Below are 6891 nucleotides of genomic sequence, written 5' to 3'. Positions count from 1 at the left end.
GGACACAGACGTCACCGGACTCCTCCCCCTTCCCTTCGTTAGCCGTCATGGACATTGACATCAACGGACTCCTCCACCCTTCCCTTCGTTAGCCGACGGAGCCACTTGGGGAAGGGGGGGAGGTGTCCGGTGACGTCGATGTCCGTGACGTCACCGGACTCTGCTCCATGTGAACACTAAGACAGGAACGCTGCACTTGCAGCCTTTCCACCTCAGTTGTCACAGGAAAGCCAGCACAGTACTGTGCTCAAACTCCTTGAATAAAGAGAACCTGTCACCTGCAAATGCTATCACACATGGGCTTGTTGGCTTCTGTGTGATGGCAATAAAGTTAAGTAAAAATAAATAAATAAATAAATAAAAAAAAACGAAAAAAATACAATAAAAATGTTTAAAAATAAGTAAAGAATAAATAAATTAAAATAAAAAGTGATAAAGTAAAAAATATAAATAAAAATGTAAAATATTAATTTTTTAAAAAAAATTAAAAGTTTAAAAAAGTTTCATAAAAAAAAGTGATAAAGTAAAAAAATAAAGATAAAATAAATAAATGTTTTTTTAAAAACCAACCCTGCCACACACGCCATCTGGATGAGAATAAACGCATGTGTAGGGCATTCAGTGTGTGTGCGTTGAGTGCTGTCCCCATTTCACTGTATGCCATAGTATGGTAGCTGGGCAGCAGCTCTCTCTAACACACACAATGTGCATTAAAGGGTAGGTTCACCTTTCCAAGTAATTTGGGAAAATGGAATGACCTGCTGAAATCTGCCCCCCCACCCCCCCGCGATATGTACACTTTGTCAAACTGCCATCCTGTGCAGCCCTGTGCCATAGATTTAGAAATTCACTCGCAAATTTCGGGCACTCGGTCAGCGTGGTCACCGAGATGCGCTTCTTAAATAGGGTTTTGTTATTTTTGTATCAGGACAAGTAGATTGTCATGAGGGACAAGTAGATTGGGCCTCCACTCTAGTCCTTGGACAAGTCGTTTTTTTTAAATTTCCACACCCCTAATTCTTATTGGCAAGTGGGGCAACCCATCATAATGATGGACCAATAAGATTCTGTAAGGAGCAGGAAGTAGCACGCAAGGTTTGAAAAAGTTGACAACTTTTTCAATAATCGATTATAAATCGATTATGTCGATTAGTTGTTGCAGCCCTATATAAAACTACCTGGAAGTGTCCAGACATAATAAGGACAGAGAGGGACGCTGCAGCTATATATAGAAACAAGATTTTTTTTTTAAACACACAATGACATTATTTACATCAAGCTAACCTTGTATAAGTATACCTAAAAAAACTTAGTACACAACAACACTACTGTCTTATTGATCCTACTATCCTAAAAAGGTGAACCTTTCAGTTTACATTGTTCTACAATGCTATCATGTACTTTACAAATTAGCCAAGAGAGCAGGAAAAGTAGTAGTGGTCAAAAGTGTTTCAGTATAATATAGAACTTGCAGAAGGTGTTTCATTGATCAAGCCACAAATAAGCTCTTGGGAGCAACATTTAGGGGGTAGGGGTTTCAGTGCAACATAATACTGAATACATAATACTGGATTGAGATCACCAATAGCTAAGAAGGTGGCTGTAACTAATGCATATTAAAAGGAGGTGTGGGTAATTTACTTCACTTGCGTTCAACAGGGAAGAAGCATGGATGACATTTTTTGTGATAAACCGGTCTGACAGTGAGGAAAAGTGCCTCTGCAACATTACAACTGTCGTCTGAACAAGAGTCCAGTTTAGCCTGAACAATACAGAATTCAATTAGGAACAGGGCCCAGGCACAGCAAATAAACAAGCATGTTAACCATCCTATATTTAAAAGGTCATTCCACCTAAAAGCTAAATTTTAGACACAGATGGGCCAAGACAATGTCTGGCTCCATTGCATGTCCAAGATACTGAAACAGTGAGTTACAAATACAGTTACTGTCCACCATGGGGTTTTGGATGTTCCTGCCCACCTTTACATCTTCTGGCGCCATCTGTTACATTCTGATTAAATTTTCTTTAACTTTTTATTTATTAACTTTTTCCCCTTAATGTTCTTCCTATTACATGGGAGATTAAAATCCCTTATGTGATAGTTTGGAGGTGACAGGTTCTCTTTATGGAACTTGCCCTCCAACACAGAACAGCTGTTCTGTGTAGTTCCTTACAGCCGAGACAGGTGGCGCTGTGATTACAGCGCCACGGTCTCAGAGAACACACAGAGAGCCCGTAGAGCAGACGTTTTTTGTCTGCTCGATGGGCTCTATGGCTGAGCCATTGTGCCTTAGTTTTCGGGGTCCCCCTGGAGAGTGGGCGACCCCGAAAACTACGGCGGGGGGGTGCGGGCAGAAACCATCGCCACTGCTCAAATTAATACAAGTGGTCTGATCAGACCACTTGTATTAAACGAGCGGCGGCGGCTCCACAATGTACATTCAGCTCTGCTTGTCCGGAGCCAGGCTGAATGTACTTTAAAACTACTCGCCCGGCGCCCGAAATTGCATGTCCCGTGCGTCGGGCGATAGGAATTCCACACCCCTGTGAATGATAGAAAATACCTAAAAATTGAAACAGGGGGAGTTATACCCTCTCCTTATGACCACAGATGTGCAAACCCATGAACTCAAGTGTAGAAATTTTACCAACAAAGCCCCTAAGAAATAAGGATTTTACAGGTGAGTAAAAAAAATCCTGTTTTCTGAATAATTCACCAAGAAACACAAGATCAGTAGAACATTGGGACATCCCAACGCAATACAACTGATGGGAGGATGGAACAGCAATGACACGAACAGCCCAAAAGAGCAACAGTGATTAGATACTGGGAGTTGCCTGCAGCTTAAAAAGCTGCCTGGAGGTCCTGACGTCCAAAGCTTATATCCGCAGGTGCTTTAATATCCACCTGGTAGAACTTGTGAACAGAAGACCAGGTGACAGCCATGCAAATCTGGGAAATAAAGGCATGATGCTGAAAAGCCCAGGAAGCACTCACAGATCTCGACTCTGACTGAAAAAGTTGTAACCTTACAACTGCTTGAGCTTGAAACATGGTACAGCAAAAAGCAGGGTGTCCCTTACAGGGACCTTCTGGGATGAAAAATAGGGAATTTGTGTGTCTATGAGAAGACATAGCTATGAGGTAGACCTGACCAGCAGTAAATCACATCAAAACAATGATAAAATATCTCCTTAGGATGAACTGCAGCAGGACTGGGAGACAGAAAAACAATGCCCTGGTTAACGGACAACCACTATACAAGAAAACGGGATGACCACACATCAGCTATGTCTGAACTCTTTCTTTATTTTTGTTTCATAGAGACTTTGACTAAGCACCTGTGTGCATGAAACTCCTCAGAGGTCTCAATTAATCTCGTCTGTTATGCTTTAATGAATGAATAAGGAAAGATCTCTCAAAAGCGGTCATCCAATTTTCCTGGATAGTAGTCAGAAAACGAGCTGGACGAGCACCTTGCTATCACAGGCAAGTATAAACCTGAAGCGACACACTGCTTTTCTTACCTTGTAATGTCTTGGTTAAGATGGAAAGCAGAGACCACCTTAGGAAAAAAAGGAGGCTCCGGATCTAAGGCAATACTGTAAAATTCTAGCCAATACTGTATCTTTCTCTCAACAAATCTAGGATATACTGAATGTCTAAAATTCTTCGAAACTGCTGAACAAAAAGGGAAAGCCTTCCCCCACCTCTCCACTGGCATCATTTGGTATCCTTGTGGCAGACTCAGTAGTAGTAAAGAGCAAACCTCCTTTAGACTTCTTGTTGAAAGGCCCATTTCTCTTATGCAGTTGGGGCTTATTACCTTGCTTTCTCTGCTCCTGTGGGTCACAAAAAAAAAAACAGACCCTCCTCTTCTCATTAAATTCCCTTTTCTGAGGATCTAGCCAACACGTCATCTAAACCAGAGCCAAACTGTAAATTGAGCTCAAAAGGCAACCCCCAGAGATTAGACTTAGAAGTTACATCCCCATTCCAAGATTTTAACCAAACAGCATGCCTAGCAGAATTCAAAGAGCCACCGATCTAGCAGAGGCTCTAACGCAGCGTCCGCTAAAGAAGCAACAGTTTTGCCTACAACAGACAAGGAATTAGGCCGCATGTGGAGCCCGGAACAGCCCCGAACAGGCAAATCAATCGATAGCGGACGAATCGACGATCGAAAACGTTGCCAACGTTTTCAATCGTCGATTTTAATCGACTAAAATCGATTAACTGTTGCAGCTCTAAACCAAAGGTCTATGTTCCTACCCACACAAGCATCTCCCAATGCCAGAGCCATAGAGGCAGAGTGAGCCCCCCAAGCTCTCCGAAGCAAGTCCTCAGCCTTTTAGTCCATCTGATCCCCGACATTTCCTGTATCCTCAAAAGGAGAGATCCGCCATCTCAGATAATTGTGACAATGACACATCTAGCTTAGGGCCTTTAAAATATCTTTCCTCATCCTCCTTTCCAAAAGGAAATCTACTTTTCCAGGATCTAAATGAAATAAACTTTCTTTGCGGATCTTTCCACCCAACAAGTACCAGTTTGATGGACAGGAAAAACCCTCCTCTGAGGTTTCCACAAACCCCTATTAAATCTATCCTGGATAGAGGCTGCCTTAGGAGGGCCCGGAATTGTTCAGGTACCATAGATTGCCTGAAGCAAATGATATCCTCAAGAGGAAAAAAGTGCTTGGAAAGATAGGACTCCCCCGCCTCCTCCGTTTCCCCTTCCTCCAAGGAACTTTCCAATGGGGAGTCAGCCTCAAGATCCTCTTCCACCTCTAACACAGAAATACTATGCTGTGCCGGCAACCCCAGCCGCAGCAGAAGTAGATGGCAACATGCCAGAAAGTACATTTTTAAAAACAAATGCAATGTTGTGAGCCATGCAGGCATCCCTACTTGGGAGGAAGAAGTACAGGGCACCTGCCAGGGGGACTTTAGGAGTCATTCCCCATAAGGCAAAACAGGGGCGACAAAATCTCAGAAAGAGCTGAAGTGGGGAGCCGTCTGCGAACAGCAAGGCTGCAAAACATCACCCTTAGCAGAGCTGCACGGGGGGACCACCAGTGCTGGATGATAGGAAACACAATCCAAAACTGAAGGACAGGGGGTGGGAGGGGTTTTTAAAGTGTTCTAATTGTGTTTCCTGTAGACGGAGGAAACAATCTATCGGGTTGCTGTCCTAGAAGATGATTGGGAAAAAGTACACTGGCAACTAGAGGTGCACCGAAATGGAATTTTTAAAACCGAAACCGAAATAAAAAAAAATTGTCAGGCCGAAACTGAAAATGTTTTTATTTTAGTTTTTTCAAATATTTTATTATTTATTTGTTATAAATGTATTTTTGTATTAATTAATTCTGAGAGATGCCGCAGCTCACAGCGCTCTCGTCCTGACTCCTGCAGCGCTCGGCGGCTGTCACTTTCTTTTCTCCCCGCTGGAACAGCTCCCAGCGGGGAGAAAAGAAACCGGGGATGCGCCGATGTATCGGCCGAAACATGGCTCTTTCGGCATTATGCCAAAAGTGCCATTGTCGGCCGATATGTTTCGGCGGCCGATATATTGGTGCATCCCTACTGGCAACTGTGAAAGTTATTCCCAAAAGCAAGCCTTGAATGTAGTATACAGTGCACATGCGCTAGTAATAAAACAGTAAATGAAAACACTGCAGAAAACAACATTGGTATGTTGGATTAAAGATGAATTCCAGGCAGATTAAAAAAACAAAAAATACAGCTCTGTAGTAAATACATAAATATTTTGTTTCTCTTTTTAAATGAAAGTAGTCTAGGTACGTAAACATGGCCTGGTGTCAGCCTCTTGCAGTCACTGTACAACAGCATCCAGGCTAGGAGGAAAAAGCAGCACAGGGAGCCAATCAGTAGTGCCGCAATGCAAGGAGCATGCTGACAAAAGGAGAGAGCAATGTAACAGAGAGATGAGATCATTACTGTGCTGCTTCTCCATTTACTATCCAGTCACAGGCTGAAGAGGGGACAAGACCTGATAAAGTTATCTAATAGCAGTAGAGAAAATTAGATCTTATGACCTGCTACAGGGGTACAAGGTAAGCTTGATGGAAATAATGCAGTCATTGCGTGCTTAAAGAAAATTGCTTCTATATATAGCTGCAGCATCCCTCTCTGTCCTTATTATGTCTGGACACTTCCGGGTTGTTTTAGGCCTTGTGTGGTACTTCCTGCTCCTTACAGATTCTTATTGGTCCATCACTATGACAGGTTGCCTCATTGACCAATAGGAACCAGTGGTATGGAAAATTAAAAAAAAAACGACTTGTCCAAGGACTAGAGTGGGGGCCCAATCTACTTGTACTTCCTCATGACAATCTACTTGTCCTGATACAAAACTTAACTGGAGGCCGTTTAAAGAGGTATGTACCGCCGCATCTATATTAGGTGCTCTACAGAGGGGACAGAAAAAAGAATCTCCAAGCAAAGCTCCCCTCACCGTTACGGTGAAGTGCCTCCTCCTGACGAAGTTAACACAAAAAAAACTGATGGCCTATAGGAGAGGCGGTCCTTTTAAGAGAAATTGAGGGAGACGTGTTTACGGTTAAGAGGGAGGAGACTCCATCTCGAAAGCTGTTCTGGAAGACGATTAAGGAAAATTATTTTAACCAAAACCATAGTAAACTGTGCTAAGAAGTGCTTCTCATTGGTTCAGCGTGGTCAGGTGAATTAGGTGTAATACTGAAGTTATGCCTCTCACTTGCTCTCTCCCTAATGTTCTGTTGTGAGTTGACCAAGTTACCAAGCTCACATACAATGCAGGGCTATTGGTCCTGAACTGTACTTGATGACGTGCAACCCTTGGCCGGAACATCTTAAAGAAGAGGCTTTGGAGGACCGTTGGCA

The sequence above is a fragment of the Nanorana parkeri genome, unplaced genomic scaffold (genome assembly GCF_000935625.1).
Source record: "Nanorana parkeri isolate BGI_ZX_2015 unplaced genomic scaffold, ASM93562v1 scaffold1216, whole genome shotgun sequence".
In the NCBI taxonomy this organism is placed as follows: domain Eukaryota; kingdom Metazoa; phylum Chordata; class Amphibia; order Anura; family Dicroglossidae; genus Nanorana; species Nanorana parkeri.
Note: the sequence above shows the minus strand (reverse complement) of the source record.